Genomic DNA, 15,654 nt, shown 5'->3' on the forward strand with positions numbered 1-15,654 from the left:
ACCTCACACACAACGTAATCCGCATACTCATTTTAGTTGTTACTGAGTCTCTCACCAGGATGCCAGTTTCACAAGGTGAGGAACCTTTGCTTTGTTAACTGATGCATTCCCAGTTTGTGGGAAGGGGCTTGGCTCGCAGTAAGTGCTCGACTGAGACGCCAATGAAAAGAGATCCCACACTGTGAGTGGGCAGCCATTCTGTCCTTCTTTAATGTTGTACGTACGCTCAGAGCTCCTAAAACCCTTGGAATGTCCTAAGTGTAGAAAGTGATAAAGACGCCTTGCGTCATGTTAATGAGGTGACTTGGGAACCACACCTGAGGATGGGGGCTGGTTGCCTGGAAAACCAACCAGGTGATTAAAGGGTCAGGACTTTCAGTCCTGCCCCCATGACCTCCAGGAAGGGGAGAGAGGCTGGAGGCTGACTCAGTCCTCAATGGCCAATGATTTAATCACCCATGCCTGTATAATGAAGCCTCCATCAAAACCCCCAAGAGGAGGGGCTTTGGAGAGCTTCCCGGTTGGTGAATACTTGCAGATTTGGGGATAGTGGTGCACACGGGGAACGCATGGAAGCCCGTGCCCCTTCCCCCACACCTTGCCCTAAGCAGGTCTTCCATCGGGCTCTTCTTGAGTTATATCCTTTTATGATAAACTAGCAATCTAGTAAGTGAAGTGTTTCTCTTAGTTCCGTGAGCCACTCTAGCAGATTAATCAAACCCAACGAGGAGGTGGTGGGAACTTCCAGTCTATAGCTCATCAGAAGCCCAGGAGACAGCCTGGATTTTCAACTGGAATCTGAAATAAGGGTGGCGGGACACCCATTTGTAGGACGGAGCCCTTAATCTGTGGAGTCTGATGCTATCTCTGGGTAGATAGTGTCAGAACTGAGTCAAAATATAGAATACCCAATTAGTGTCCCAGAGTTGCGTGGTGGTGTGGGGAAACCATCCCCTCCGCACACTCGCACATACACACACACACACCAGAATTGGATGACACAATCTTAGCGGGCAATGCAGTTTTCACGAAATTTAATTGAAATGTGAATTTTTCAGTCACAGGTGCGCTTCATTTTGACCGTGTATATCTTGCTGCCCGGTTGTGGCGTCACTTCTCACTGCCTTGTAACCTGACTGCCCCCTGGTGGTTAACTGTCCTCACTAAATCCCGGGAATAATTGTATCGCTGGTCAGTCCATCAAATCTGGTTGGAAGGGGTTCAGAGTCAGCCAGTCCCGTTAAATGTGCAGACACCTAGACTTCAGGGTATGAAAACAGCAGAATATGTTTAGGAATGGCATCATAGCTTTCCAATTTTGAGTTCACTTTCAGCAGGCTAGTATTTACCAAATATCATCTACCTCAACCCCTGATGTTTTTTTCAAGTGATAAAGAAATGGAGACCCAGTGAGGTTATAGCTCTAAGGCAACTGTCTTCATTTTGAGTAGCAATTAAAATTGATCTAATGACAACCCATTACATCATGATTGGTGGATATGTAAATTCAGGTACTTGATGTATTAAATCGCATCTCCAAAACATCGGAGGAAAGACAAATCTCGGATGTTCGTGGAGGCTCATTGTCCTGGTCATTTGACCAAGAAGTGGCTCAGCGGGTCTGAGTTGGCTCAATCAAATAGGCAGCAGCTGTGGGACTCTGCATGTTCCCCTATTCTGACCGGTCATAGAAGTTCTCTACCCCACTCTGATCCACCACTGTAATGCATATGTAAAAAAATTAAGGGCAGAGGGGCCCCTCTTGATTGGAATGTTGGACCCTCTATGACTGGCCTAAGCTCTGGGATAACTAGATTTGAGGGATTGCATGCAGTTGACTACTTTCTATGAGAAGGTTTTGCTCTAGTAAACCTGCATAGGTTTATTGATTTATAAAATAAACCTATTTTATACCTGCAGCATTTGACCCTACAGGTGTTTCCATGACCCTTTTCCATGATGCATGACAATACACAGGAGTGTCCTGTGTAGGAGGAGACTTCCGTTGACCTGTCAAAAGTGCTACCGTGTGTGTTATGTAGATATGATTACAGACTTCAGTACTGTCCCTATGGTTAGTCCCATAGGCTACCTAGCGCTTAAGGAGTGATTTAACAAATAATGAATCCATTAGCCACTAAAAATTATTTGGCCTTGGCCCTGTCTGATAGTTTGCATAAATCTTTGGCCCTTTTAGTGTCAAGATGGCATGTAAAGTCAGCAAAGCAAAAAGGAAAACTCCATTTTCAGTGAAACTAGAAAAAAAATATATAAAATAAGTGAAGAAACTTCCAAAAGCAGTGGAGAATAAGCAGGGCTCAAGCAGGAGAGAGAATCTGTGAGTTCGGAGTCAGTTTCAGTTGCTTGATTTTTCTTCCCATTATGAGTGATATTTTCTTCTCGCTTTTCATGCCTGGTAACTTTTTATTGGATGCCAGACTTTCACCTTTTTGGGTGCTGAATATAATTGTGTCCCTGTAAATATTCTTGAGCTTTGTTCTAGCATGCAATTCAGTTACTTGGAAACGGTTTGATGCTTTTGGGTCTCGCTTTTAGGATTTGCAAGGTGGACCCAGAGACGCGTTTATCCCAGGGCTAATTATTTCCCACTTCTGAGTGCTCTACCTGATGCTCCATGAATTATGTGGCTTCCCAGTCTGGATGGTGGGAAAAGGCACTAATTCTCCCCAATCCAGTGGATACAGTTCTCTCTAATCCTTTTGGATGATTCTTCCTCCGAAGGTTGTCCCTTTCCACATATGCAACAATCAGCACACTACCGGGAGCTTGAAGGGGACCCTCTGTAGATCTCTGGAGTTTGCTGTCTGTGGTTCCTTCCTCTCCAATACTCCGTCCTGTGAACTCTAGTCACTTTGCTTTCCCTGGTCTCTTAGCTCTGAATCCTCAAACCAAGGAGTCCACCAGGCCCTGAATGGTCTCCCCTGACTACACCATGGATTAGAAACTCTCTCAAGGCAGTAAGCTGGGGTTGATATCATGGGTCATACTTCATTTGTTGCCTGATAGCCAAGGTCTCGAAAACAACTGTTTTGTTTATTTTATCCAGGTTTTTTGGGTGGTTGATTCAGGTGAGAGACACATCCGTCCTTGTTAGGCTACATCTTGGTTAAAAGCAGAAGACCAATAATTATTTTTAATTTTTATCCTTTTCTTTATTAGTTCCAAACATGTCAACAAAACATTTTGTCAGAGGGAAAAAATGTTAAGAAGAAATTTACCCAAGTAACAACACATTTGATACTGGAAACCTGAGTAGTACGTAAGAAATGCCATAGAGGGGTGCCCTGTGGGTTCAGCATCCAGCTCTTGACTTCATCTCAGGTCATGATCTCACGGTTTGTGGGTTCGACTCCTGCCTTGGGCTCTGCATTGGCAGCACGGAGCCTGCTTGATATTCTCTCTCTCCCCACCCTACTTCTCTCCCCCCCCCGCCTCTGTCCCTCTCTCCCTCTCCCTCTCTCCTCCCCCTCCCCACCCCTCCTCCATTCACACAGTCTCTGTCTCAAAATAAATAAATAAACTTAAAAAAAAAAAAGAAAGGCACAGAAGTTTAAGCCGTGTTTCCAAGAATGGGAAGAGAAGACGCTGTGGAGGGAACAGCATTTGTAGAAAAGGGGATATTTTTATCTACTCCTGAAATCGTTGTGACACTATATGCTAACTAACTTGGATGTAAATTTTAAAATAAATTTAAAAATTATTAAAAACAAAAAAATAAATAAAAAGAAAAGAAGGGGTATTTTTGGCAAGAGATATGGCACCCACCGAACCGCAAAGGTTGACGATGTGTATTTGGAGAATGGAGTCAGCCTGTGGAGGCTGTGTGGGTGTCATGACAGATAAGGCTTGAGAGAAGGAAGGTCGGACGTAGAAGGCCGAAGGAACTTGGACCAAGAACGGTCAGGGGAAGAGGTGACTCAGATCCGAGGGAAACCTTAGAACAGATCTCAAAGACCTATAGAGAGAGGGGAGAGACCTGGAGGGAAGAGGGCCTTGCTGGAGGTGCTAAAAACCATTGCAGAGGGAGGGCAGGACGGGCTCCAACAGCTGAGAGAATATGAGAGGTCGCAGCCAACCGGGGACTCAAATCTGGGACATCTGGGAGACAGTGGCACAAAAAAGCCCACGTGAGGAAGTCAGCAAGGAGCAGGTTTGAGAACTGGCCGGGTTCAATCCCAAACTAGCTAAGCCTGAGATGTGACAAAGGTCAGCATTTGATGACAATGTCCAGATGCAGCCGTAGATGGTACACCCATGGGGGAAAAAAAAACCGCAAAGCTAGGATGTTACATGCATTTTAAAATGAATTCTTGGGCATTCCATCAAATCCTGAACAAAGTGCCTATTGAGAATCCCCTCCACGTGGGGTTAGATTTTCCCCGGTTTCCAGCAGTAGAAACGGCCTGGTACAATTCTCAACAGCAGCAGCAGAGGGTAGCAACGGCAGGTGGTTGGGAGATTCCTCCTGAGGCACCCGAGGGACTTGGAGTTCTGCCTCCAGGTATTTCCAGATGCTGGGGAAGAGAAGGCTGGCCCGGGGTTGCCAGGAAAATCACACATCCATCTTGCGGAGGGAAACGCTGAGCAAGACAACAGGGACCTCTTTATTCCCTCAAGGAAAAAGCAGAATAGCTAAATTTCTTGAGTGACTACTATTTCAAGAGCTATGTGTATATTAAGCCACTTAATGATCTTCACAACCTGAAGAAATTGCTATTATTATGACCATCCACATTTTGTAGGAAATGAGTTCAAGTGGACACAACTTGTAAATAAATGGTTGATATCTCGTTCCAGAGTCCACATACTTCAACATTACATTGTATTCCGTCTCCAGGAAGTGGTATTGTTATTGGAGTGTGTGTGTGTGTGTGTGTGTGTGTGTGTTTGCATTTTGGTGCCGAGAGAGTTTTTGTTAGTTTGTTTACATTTCGGGTAAGATGAATAACTTGTAGATATTTTTATCTTTTCTTTTAAACTAAGACACCGTAAGAAACAAGTTACTTTGGTTTGCGAGAGCAGAGCCACTCAAAGCGTGTTCTGGGGACCAGTGCTGGTCCCTGAACTACCATGGGTCTGCAACAAGGAAGTACAGAAATTCAGAGCAAGCATTTAGGCCCCCTTGTAGCAATTCGACAGCAATTTTAGGCCTGTTGAATCTAATAATGAAAATTGAGGGCTTGTATTTTGTATCTTTATTTTATTCCCCTAGTAGTGTATATTTATTATATTTGAGAAAAGTGAAATCCACAACATATTGGACTTTTTTATTTTTAAAAAGCTGGTTCTTCGCCGCAAGATTGCTTGAATCACTGCAGTAGAGTTCATAACACAAACATAACGGTCTGTAGGGTTTGGGACAGTTTCCTTTTACGCGGAAATGAGCAGCTAACACGGTTATTACAACATAGAGGTGCTAAAAAATTATGAAAAAACAGATGGAGTATGGAATAACTTTTTTTTTTATTTTTTTTTCAACGTTTTTTATTTATTTTTGGGACAGAGAGAGACAGAGCATGAACGGGCGAGGGGCAGAGAGAGAGGGAGACACAGAATCGGAAACAGGCTCCAGGCTCTGAGCCATCAGCCCAGAGCCCGATGCGGGGCTCGAACTCACGGACCGCGAGATCGTGACCTGGCTGAAGTCGGACGCTTAACCGACTGCGCCACCCAGGCGCCCCTGGAATAACTTTTTAAAACCCTGTTCTCAGGTATTGCTGAAGTGCAGACATTTGATACAGCAAAGGATTCTGAGGTCCATGTAATAAAAGAGGCTTTCGTCTTGATCTATTCCTAGTCACTTACCTTAGAAAATACCTGATTTTCAGCTGAAAGGTGAGCCCTTGGTCTCCTCCATCCAGCTTTGGCATCAAAAAGTTACCATTTAGGGGCGCTGGGTGGCGCAGTCGGTTAAGCGTCCGACTTCAGCCAGGTCACGATCTCGCGGTCCGTGAGTTCGAGCCCCGCATCAGGCTCTGGGCTGATGGCTCGGAGCCTGGAGCCTGTTTCCGATTCTGTGTCTCCCTCTCTCTCTGCCCCTCCCCTGTTCATGCTCTGTCTCTCTCTGTCCCAAAAATAAATAAACGTTGAAAAAGTTACCATTTAGGAATGTAGGGGGAAAATTTTTCTAAAAGAAGTGGCATTTCTCAGGGAACAACAAAAATCAAACAAAAAACAACTTGTCAAGGCCTAAGTAAAATTTTAAAATGGGGGCAGTGGGGTACCTTGGTGGCTCGGTCGGTTAAGTGCTGGACTTCAGCTCAGGTCATGATCTCGAGGTTCAGGAGTTCGAGCCCCACATCAGGCTCTCTGGTGTCAGCACCCAGCCCGCTTCAGATCCTCTGTCTCCCTCTCTCTCTGCCCCTCCCCATTCACTCTCTCTCAAAAGTAAATAAACATTAAAAAAAAATTAAAATGGGGGTGGAGTTTGTTAGGGTAAAGGAGAAAAAAAGTGAACCGTTCGTGGCTCACTGGCAAGTGTTTTCCTCCTCTGAGGAAATAAAGGGGAAAATGCTTAGTTGTCTTGATTCAGGAGAACCCGCTTCAGAGTGCACCAACACGGAGTAGATATCCATCCGTGTAATATGATTTGCCAGGATGTGTTTCCCAATTCCCGCCCCCCCCCCCCAGCATGCCTCCCCTGCTCCTGCTCTGCATTTAAATGCCCTTCTTTGGGGGTGCCTGGGTGGCTCAGTCAGAGGAGCGAGTCCGACTTCAGCTCAGGCCATGATCTCACTGTTCATGAGTTCGAGCCCCACATGGGGCTCTGTGCTGACAGCCCAGAGCCTGGAGCCTGCTTCCTATTCTGTGTCTCCCTCTCCCTCTGCCCCTCTCCCCCTCACGCTCTGTCTCTTTCTCTCAAAAATAAATAAACGTTAAGAAAAAATTATAAATGCCCTTCTTTGACTTACGATTCTGCCCACTATCAGAAAGCAAGGAGCCCTGGAAGGACCAGTACATGCAACCAAACTGATCGCTTGTATCCTGGTGTGGACGAGTTTATCAGACCGACCAAGAGAGTGGGATGGGAAAGAAGGGCTCGAGGGGCCTGGCAGTGCTCCAGGTGTTCATTCCTATTGAGCAAACACTCCGAGTCACCGCTGTGTGCCAAGCACCGGGAACGCACGTCCCCGCCCCCAAGGAGTTGACCGTCTACTGAAGGAGATACAAATGAATCCAGAAAAATCACGCAGATATTGGATGCTTTCACGCATATACAAGGTGGTACAGAGGGGTCAGAGGAGAATGCATGCAGCCTGGGGCAGAGGGCGGGGCTGGCTGTGCCAGCCGTAGCCAGAAAGGTTAATGGGGAGGTGGTTGGAGCCTACTGGTGACTGTGAGACCTTGGGCCTTTTCTCTGAGTGAAGAGGGGAGCCTTCTGCAGAGGGGTGACATGATCGGACTCATATTTTACTAAAGAAGAAAACAAAACAACAACAACCACCCAGGGATGCCTGGGTAGCTCAGTCGGTTGAGCATCCAACTCTTGATTTTGGCTCGAATCGTGATCTCAGGGTCATGGGATCAAGCCCCACATCGGGCTCCGTGCTGAACATGGAGCCTACTTAGCTGAAGTCGGGTCTTTGAGGAGTGACCTAAATCAAAAGTCAAGTCAGGTGTGGCCACTGCTGAGAATTTGGAAGCTAGCTCTTGGTGGGTCAGAGTGGGGGAACTTCCTGTCGGGTGTGTCACAGGGCCGTCAGAAACAAGACCGAATTTCTCAGCCTTGCAGGCAGGAGTGGCCATGAGACTTAAGTCCTGGACCAAAGGATGTGACAGGGGCGGTATGTGTAAAATTTGGGGTCATACCCTCAAAGAGAAGGGACACGTTCTCCCATTTACTTTTCCCTGCCGCCTGGAATGCAAAGACAGGGGCGAGCCATCTAGAACCACCCAGACAAAGTCAACTTCCTTTGGAAAGGGAAGACAGAGCAACCAGACCAAGAAGCCAGGTGCATGACACCTTAGCCGAGACCACCCACTACTCCTGCTTTAGCTGTTACGAGAGAGAAAAATATCCTTATCTTGCTTAAGCCTCTGCTGTTTTAGACTCTGTTTTATGCAGCCAAACTTATATTCCAATGAACACAGACTTCCAGAAAAATATCCCCCCAAGACCACTGCTTTGAAGGCCATAAAACCAATTTGAACAGAGATGTGAACACAAAGGTGCCAACTTTACATCTGGAAGAAGGTCAGCGACAGAGAGGAGATCAGAGAGCTCTTTGTGGGCTAAGAAGAAGTCTCAGCAAGATCCACTCCCACCCCCGACTCTGAGCGCTTTTAGCCTTGGAGTGCTGTTAAGTTATTCTGAATCTAGTCCTCTTTCCATCTCTGTGAAGCCTTTACTCTCTTCATTTTCCACCCTTATCCAAGTCATTTTGCCATCACTCCTCCTCCAAAATGCCTGAAACGAAAGCTAATCTCTCAGTCTTACGCTTGACCCGATTATCCTAAATTTCAAATCAGAGGCGACTCAATTCCAGTCTCCCAAAGGACTCTCTCAGCACTCCTCCCCTATGTCCTCACACTTCCTCAGATTGGATTCTCCTGATGTGTGGTTCCCAAGAGGACCCTAAAACCATTTGCTGAGCCCAGAGGTGGCTTACCCAGTGTAAGTTCACCCTTTCTCCCTCTTCCCACAAACGTGTATTAAGCCCTTATTCTTTGCCAGGGATCATACTGGGCACCAGCCTGGACCACTGGCACCGGGCGACACACGTGCAAAGTCCAGGCATCATGTGACACAGGTGTTCGGTGACTCACTTCTGTCTGTAGGATTTAAGGCCGTATGTATGTGTGATGCAGGTACGGGGAAGGGAGTATGTGAGAACTTTTCTGCATGGGGTCGGAGCAGAATTTCAACACAATGTAACGAATGAAAGTCTAATTTTAAAATTAAAAAAAAATGTTTAAATGTTTATTTATTTTTGAGACACAGAGAGACAGAGTGTGAGCGGGGGAAGGTCAGAGAGAGGGAGAGACACAGAATCCGAAGCCGGCTCCAGACTCCAAGCCGTCAGCACAGAGCCCGATGCAGGGCTCAAACTCATGAACTGTGAGATCATGACCTGAGCTGAAGTCAGATGCTTAACCGACTGAGCCACCCAGGCACCCCTTTACATTTTTTTAATGTTTATTTATTTTTGAGAGAGAGACAGAGTGCAAGCGGGGGAGGGGCAGAGAGAGAAGGAGACAGAGAATCTGAAGCAGGCTCCAGGCTCTGAGCTGTCAGCACAGGGCCCAATGTGGGGCTCAAACTCACCAACCATGGATCATGACCTGAGCGGAAGTTGGACGCTCAACCAACTGAGCAACCCAGGTGCCCCTGACAGTCTAACTTTAAATAGGTGGGTGATAGGTAGTCCTAAAGGAAAGCCAGGTTAGAATTTTAGGACATTTCCAGAAATCAACATGCTAGTACACCTTAACATTGATTTATTTTATAAAATAAATTGCACTGCAGACCTCAGCTCAAATTAATATTCTATTGGGGGGCGCCCGGGTGGCTCAGTCGGTTGAGTGTCTGACTTCGGCTCAGGTCATGATCTCCCTGTTCTTGAGTTCAAGCCCCGCATCGGGCTCTGTGCTAACGGCACAGAGCCTGCTTGGGATCCTCTCTCTGCCCCTCCCTCCTTCTCTCTCTCTCTCTCTCTCTCAAAATAACTTAAAATTTTTTGAATAAAAAAAATGAGTGTCCTCCTGGTTTATCAAGCAAATCCAATGGGAAGTCAAAGGGGTCTGAATATTTCTATCAACACAGAGCTGCAGTTTGCAAACTGTGGATTGTAAAGAGTCCTCTTTGCTTTGGATCGCCAGGAACACTTTCTCCTTGGAAGTGGTCTCTCAAATGCCGTCTGGAGCTCTTGGCCTGGCCCTTCTCCTTAGCGCCTGATCAGTGGGAGATTGTTAGCACTATCAGAGGAGGGAGGTGCTAGGGTAAAGGTAGCAGTGGTCAGACATCGCTGGGCTTTCACAATGTAATCTGCTCTCCATACAGATGTTGGTTAGGCTATGACATCTATCATTTGGTATCTGTGTTACCCGTGGCAAGTTGCTCAGCCTATCTGAGCGCTGGATGTGGAAGAGGGTAACCCACAGTGAGGGTGGTTGTAGGATTAAAGGAAGGCACCGTCACCCTTGGCACACTTCTGTGGCTGAATAGGCTTCCAGCTCCTGCCAACTCTCCATGGACGAAGTTCTTGCCCTCCTACCTCCGCTCCCTTGTATATTCGTCTTTTCTAGCGAATCACTATAGAGTTACCGGCCCCGCCTGTGCACAGCCGGAGCCACACCCCCTCTCTGCACCACCGGCGATGGAACCCACTTCTCTATAAAGTCCTGCTCCCCCTGAGCAGTCCTGAGTGCCACACCACCCACTCACTCTTACTTTGGCCCCTGTCTTGGGGTCCCTCATCCACCAATCAGCAGACGCCAAGGCCCACCAGCCCTTATCTGTGCAGACTGTCTGTCTTCCATCAACCCCACGTAGGCCAATCAGGGCAAGGTAGGCACCCCTAGAACCTTGTGAAAAAGGTGGGGGAGACAGAGAGACTTGGCCCACCTCTCTGCCTTCCCCAAACCTGCTCCTTTTCAAATGGGTGCCATACTGAAAAATGATCTGATCAGTCAAGTATCTTTCGGGCAAAATCAACAAGCAGCTTTCATCGGGACTATTTGTACTTTAGTATGGGTAAACCTCTAGCCAGTAGGACGAAGTTTCAGCTATAAACAACAGGACGGGAAGAGAGAATTCCGGGAGTCCAGCCGTTCCAGACCCTCAAATCGGACTAGCTGGGCCAGTTTATTTCACCGCAAGGCAGGTTCTACTCATCGGAGGATTGTACAAGGAGCTTCTTGCCTAGGTGGCCTTGAAAAGATGTCTTAGGATGCACATATTATAAAACCAAAAGGTTGGAGAAGTTGCCTTAGAGGCCACTCTGTCTAATCAGGATTTAACAATAGAAGTTACAACTGGGACACCTGGGTGGCTCAATCCGTTAAGCATCCCAATCTTGATCTCAGTTCAGGCCTTGATCTCAGCATGGGGAGTTCAAGCCCCATGTTAAGCTCCCCGCTGAGTGTGATGCCTACTTTAAAAAAAAAAAGAAGAAGAACCAAAATCTGTAACGAACTTATCAAACTCCACACCTGAAAAACAAATAATCCAGTGAAGAAACGGGCAGAAGACATGAATAGACACTTCTCCAAAGAAGACATCCAGATGGCCAACAGGCACATGAAAAGATGCTCGTCACTCCTCATCAGAGAAATACAAATCAAAAGCACACTGAGATATCACCTCATGCCAGTCAGAGTGGCTAAAGTGAAGAAATCAGGAGGCTATAGGTGCTGGAGAGGATGCGGAGAAACGGGAACCCTCTTGCACTGCTGGTGGGAATGCAAACTGGTGCGGCCGCTCTGGAAAACAGTGTGGAGGTTCCTCAAAAAATTACAAATAGATCTACCCTATGACCCAGCAGTAGCACAGCTAGGAATTTACCCAACGGATACAGGAGTGCTGATGCATAGGGGCACTTGTACCCCAATGTTTATAGCAGCGCTTTCAACCATAGCCACATTATGGAAAGAGCCTAAATGTCCATCGAGGGATGAATGGATAAAGAAGATGTGGCTTGGGGCACTTGGGTGACTCGGTTGGGCGTCCAATTTCAGCTCAGGTCATGATCTCACAGTCCGTGAGTGTGAGCCCCGCATCGGGGCTGCTGACAGCTCAGAGCCTGGAGCCTGTTTCGGATTCTGTGTCTCCCTCTCTCTCTCTTCCCCTCCCCCACTCATGCTCTGTCTTTGTCTCTGTCAAAAAGAAATAAACATTAAAAAATTTTTTTAAAAAGTAAAAAAGAAGATGTGGCTTATATATACAATGGGATACTACTTGGCAATGAGAAAGAATGAAATCCTGCCATTTGCAACAACATGGATGGAACTGGAGGGTAAGTTCGCAGTCAGAGAAAGACAGATATCATGTTTCAGTCATATGTGGAACTTGAGAAATTTAACAGAGGACCATGGAGGAAGGGAAGGGGAAAAAATAGCTATAAACAGAGAGGGAGGGAGGCAAACCATAAGAGACCCTTAAATACAACAAACTGAGGGTTGATGGGGGAAAGTGGGTGATGGGCAGGGAGGAGGGCACTTGTTGGGATGAGCACTGGGTGTTGTATGTAAGCAAATTTGACAATAAATTATATTTTTAAAGAAATAATTTTTTTTGTTTGTTTAAATTTTTTTTTTCAACGTTTATTTATTTTTGGGACAGAGAGAGACAGAGCATGAATGGGGGAGGGGCAGAGAGAGAGGGAGACACAGAATCGGAAACAGGCTCCAGGCTCTGAGCCATCAGCCCAGAGCCCGACGCGGGGCTCGAACTCATGGACCGCGAGATCGTGACCTGGCTGAAGTCGGACGCTTAACCGACTGCGCCACCCAGGCGCCCCGATATTTTTAAAGAAAGAAGTTAAAACGTCCCCACAAATACAAAAAAAAATGAATCACAGACCCAAGCAAAAAACTGAACGGCACACAAAAACCCCATTAGTCATAAAGGCAGTGTGGAATCCACACATCTTGAACGCTTACCTGTGTCCCTGAGAATTTCTAGGCGCCATGATGAAACTGAAGACCTGACGCCCAGAATACTAACCTCAGCCAACAGCAAGGGGAGAATACGGGAAAGAGAATTGAAGGCACCTGTCCAGATCAGAACACCAAACGAAAAGCATGGCCCTCATTTGTAGCCAGCTGCACTGAGTCTCCCGAATTCAAGCTGAGAAAGGAAGGCCTGTGGGGTAGCTCACTGGCTGTGGAAGGCCTTTTGCCTCTACCTCTCCTCTGGGAAAGGCACGTTCTCTACGACAGAAATGGGGTGGGCAGGGGGCATCTGCGTTGAAGGTGGGACACCAGTGCGTGCAACAGGACATCCAGATCTCTGCTGTCCCCATGGTGACCGGGGCCACAGCTGGGAAGCTTGTAGGGTCCTTCCATTTTTAGTTTTTTTCCTTCTAAAAATTTTTTTTAATGTTTTTATTTATCTTTGAGACAGAGAGAGACAGAGCATGAGCAGGGGAAGGGCAGAGAGAGAGGGAGACCCAGAATCAGGAGCAGGCTCCAGGCTCCGAGCTGTCAGCACAGAGCCCGACGCGGGGCTTGAACTCACGCACGGTGAGATCATGACCTGAGCTGAAGTCGGATGCTTAACCGACGGAGCCACCCAGGCACCCCTCTTTTTCTTTCTGAAGGAATTCCTAGACATTACGGGTTGGCTTGACTATTGACATAGTATGGCTGATACACTATCACCTTGAAATAATTTCCCATCTTCCCGCTGCCTTCTAAGCTTATGACTTAAGTGTTAGGAGGCAGAGTATGGGGAGGGTGGGATATCAAGCCATTTGGTTTTCTGGGAAGACCAACGTGACCATCCCCCAAAATATATAGGTGTGTATATATTAGGCACCTGGCTAAGGAAACACCTGACCAACATGTTCCCTTTCTCCATCCGGACCCATTCTACTTGTTTTTCACGCAGACAAGCTCCATGAAGATTAATCACAGCTGATGAGTATACTTTTTGCAGAGCCAGAAAAAAAAAAAAAGAAAGAAAAGTAAAAAGGAGGAGTTAGGAACAAAGGCAGGTAGCTGGTATCTGGCTAGAAGCAAAAGGACTCAGATGCCCGTGAGTATGGGGGAAGCTGGTTGAACGTGAAAGCCATCTGCTCTCCAGATAGACTGCTGAATACCCAGTGGAACCACTTAGGGCACAGCAAGAATACAAAGCACTCTAGCAGCTTCCTTTTTTGGCATCTCTTCGCCTGAGCATCAACTTCTTTTAGGCTCGACCCATATTTGTCCATACTGGAAAAACACAAGGTTGACAGGCTCACAATATTCTTGCCCATCCTAGAGAGAGTTAAATCAATATTAGCAATTCTAAGCCGAAGACCAGTTCTGACCTGTTGAAAGCTCTTAGAATCTGAGATTTACTTTTCTGCTAGAAAAGACTTTAGGAGACTATCAGCTGGCTCTGTGACTTGAAGAAAGGAAAGAATTATTTTTAAAAAAATTTTTTTTTACATTTATTTTTGAGAGACAGAAAACTGTGAGGGAGGGGCAGAGAGAGAGGGAGACCCAGAATCCGAAGCAGGCTCCAGGCTCCGAGCTGTCAGCACAGACCCCAAGGCAGGGCTTGAACTCACAAACCGTGAGATCATGACCTGAGCCGAAGTTGGATGCTTAACCAACTGATCCACCCAGGCGCCCCAAGGAAGGAATTATTAATGCAATTTCTGTTTTGGAGTAAGGCAGCTGAACCGTAGAAGAGAGGAATTAATTTTCCCAAAGTCCTGCAGCCAGTAAGGGGTGGGGAGTTAGAATCGAAGCCACCCCCTTTGGCAAAGTCCTGTCTTACATCCTGTTGTCTCTCTGGCTGATGAGTGAAATCACGATGCGTTCCAAGGAATCAATCCCTTCCATGCTGGAAAGAGGCAGTGGGGAGCCAACAGGTGGTTACTCACAAGGCTGCTGAAATCTGCAAAGGGAGTAACAGGAGTGTTTCTGGAACCCTGGCTGTCCGTTAGAACCATCAGAAGAGCTGTGACTGAGCCCCCTCCCCCCTCCCCTTTGTGATTTCTGATTTGGCAGGTCTGGGGTGGGACTGGCCATTTGTATGTCTAACAAGTTCCCCCGCGGAGGCCGATGCCATGAACTCAGGACACCGTTTGGACACACTCTGACCCAGAGGCAACTCTTCAAACTACGATTGTTCGTCCTGAGCCTAAGGGTCTGTTGTGCCCCCTTAGAGAGGACTTGGGGTGCACAGTTGGGCAAGAGGGTAGTTCTGATTAGGAATCCCAGTAAAAAATGATCACAGGGGCGCCTGGGTGGTGCAGTCGGTTAAGCGTCCGACTTCAGCCAGGTCACGATCTCGCGGTCCGTGAGTTCGAGCCCCGCGTCGGGCTCTGGGCTGATGGCTCGGAGCCTGGAGCCTGTTTCCGATTCTGTGTCTCCCTCTCTCTCTGCCCCTCCCCTGTTCATGCTCTGTGTCTCTCTGTCCCAAAAATAAATAAACGTTGAAAAAAAAAAATGATCACAGAGCATGTGACTCCCATTATCCTATGTACTATTTCTCAGGTGTCCTGGAGCACGAAAAAGTTGCCAACTAGCAATCCAGAATATAAAGGTCAGAATTGAAAGGTTGATCTTATTTCTTTTATGCTTCTTTATTTATTTTGAGAGAGAGAGAGAGAGAGAGAGAGAGAATCCAAGGAGGCTCCGTACTGCCAGCACAGAGCTCATTGCGGGGCGCGAACTCACGAACCGTGAGACTGTGACCTGAGCCAAAACCAAGGGTCAGACGCTTAACCTCCTGAGACACCCAGGCGCCCCGATCATATTGCTTTTCTTAGCTTCGAGTAAAGTCTCTTGAAACTCATGCTAGAACTAGTTAATCCTCGCAAACAGCTCTAAAAAGGCTATAAATGGTCTATTATCAGGCGTTGTGGCAAGCCAGTAACCCAGAGCAAGAAAAGCAGGATACAGGGAGATCCGGGGCCTGTCTTTCCCCCGTGGGGCTTGTCTGGACTCCTCTACTGCACCTTATAGGGTAATTGCCAG

Source organism: Lynx rufus, unplaced genomic scaffold (genome assembly GCF_022079265.1).
Source record: "Lynx rufus isolate CCGP_SWC_20201006 ecotype Redwood Valley unplaced genomic scaffold, mLynRuf1.p SCAF_6, whole genome shotgun sequence".
NCBI lineage: Eukaryota > Metazoa > Chordata > Mammalia > Carnivora > Felidae > Lynx > Lynx rufus.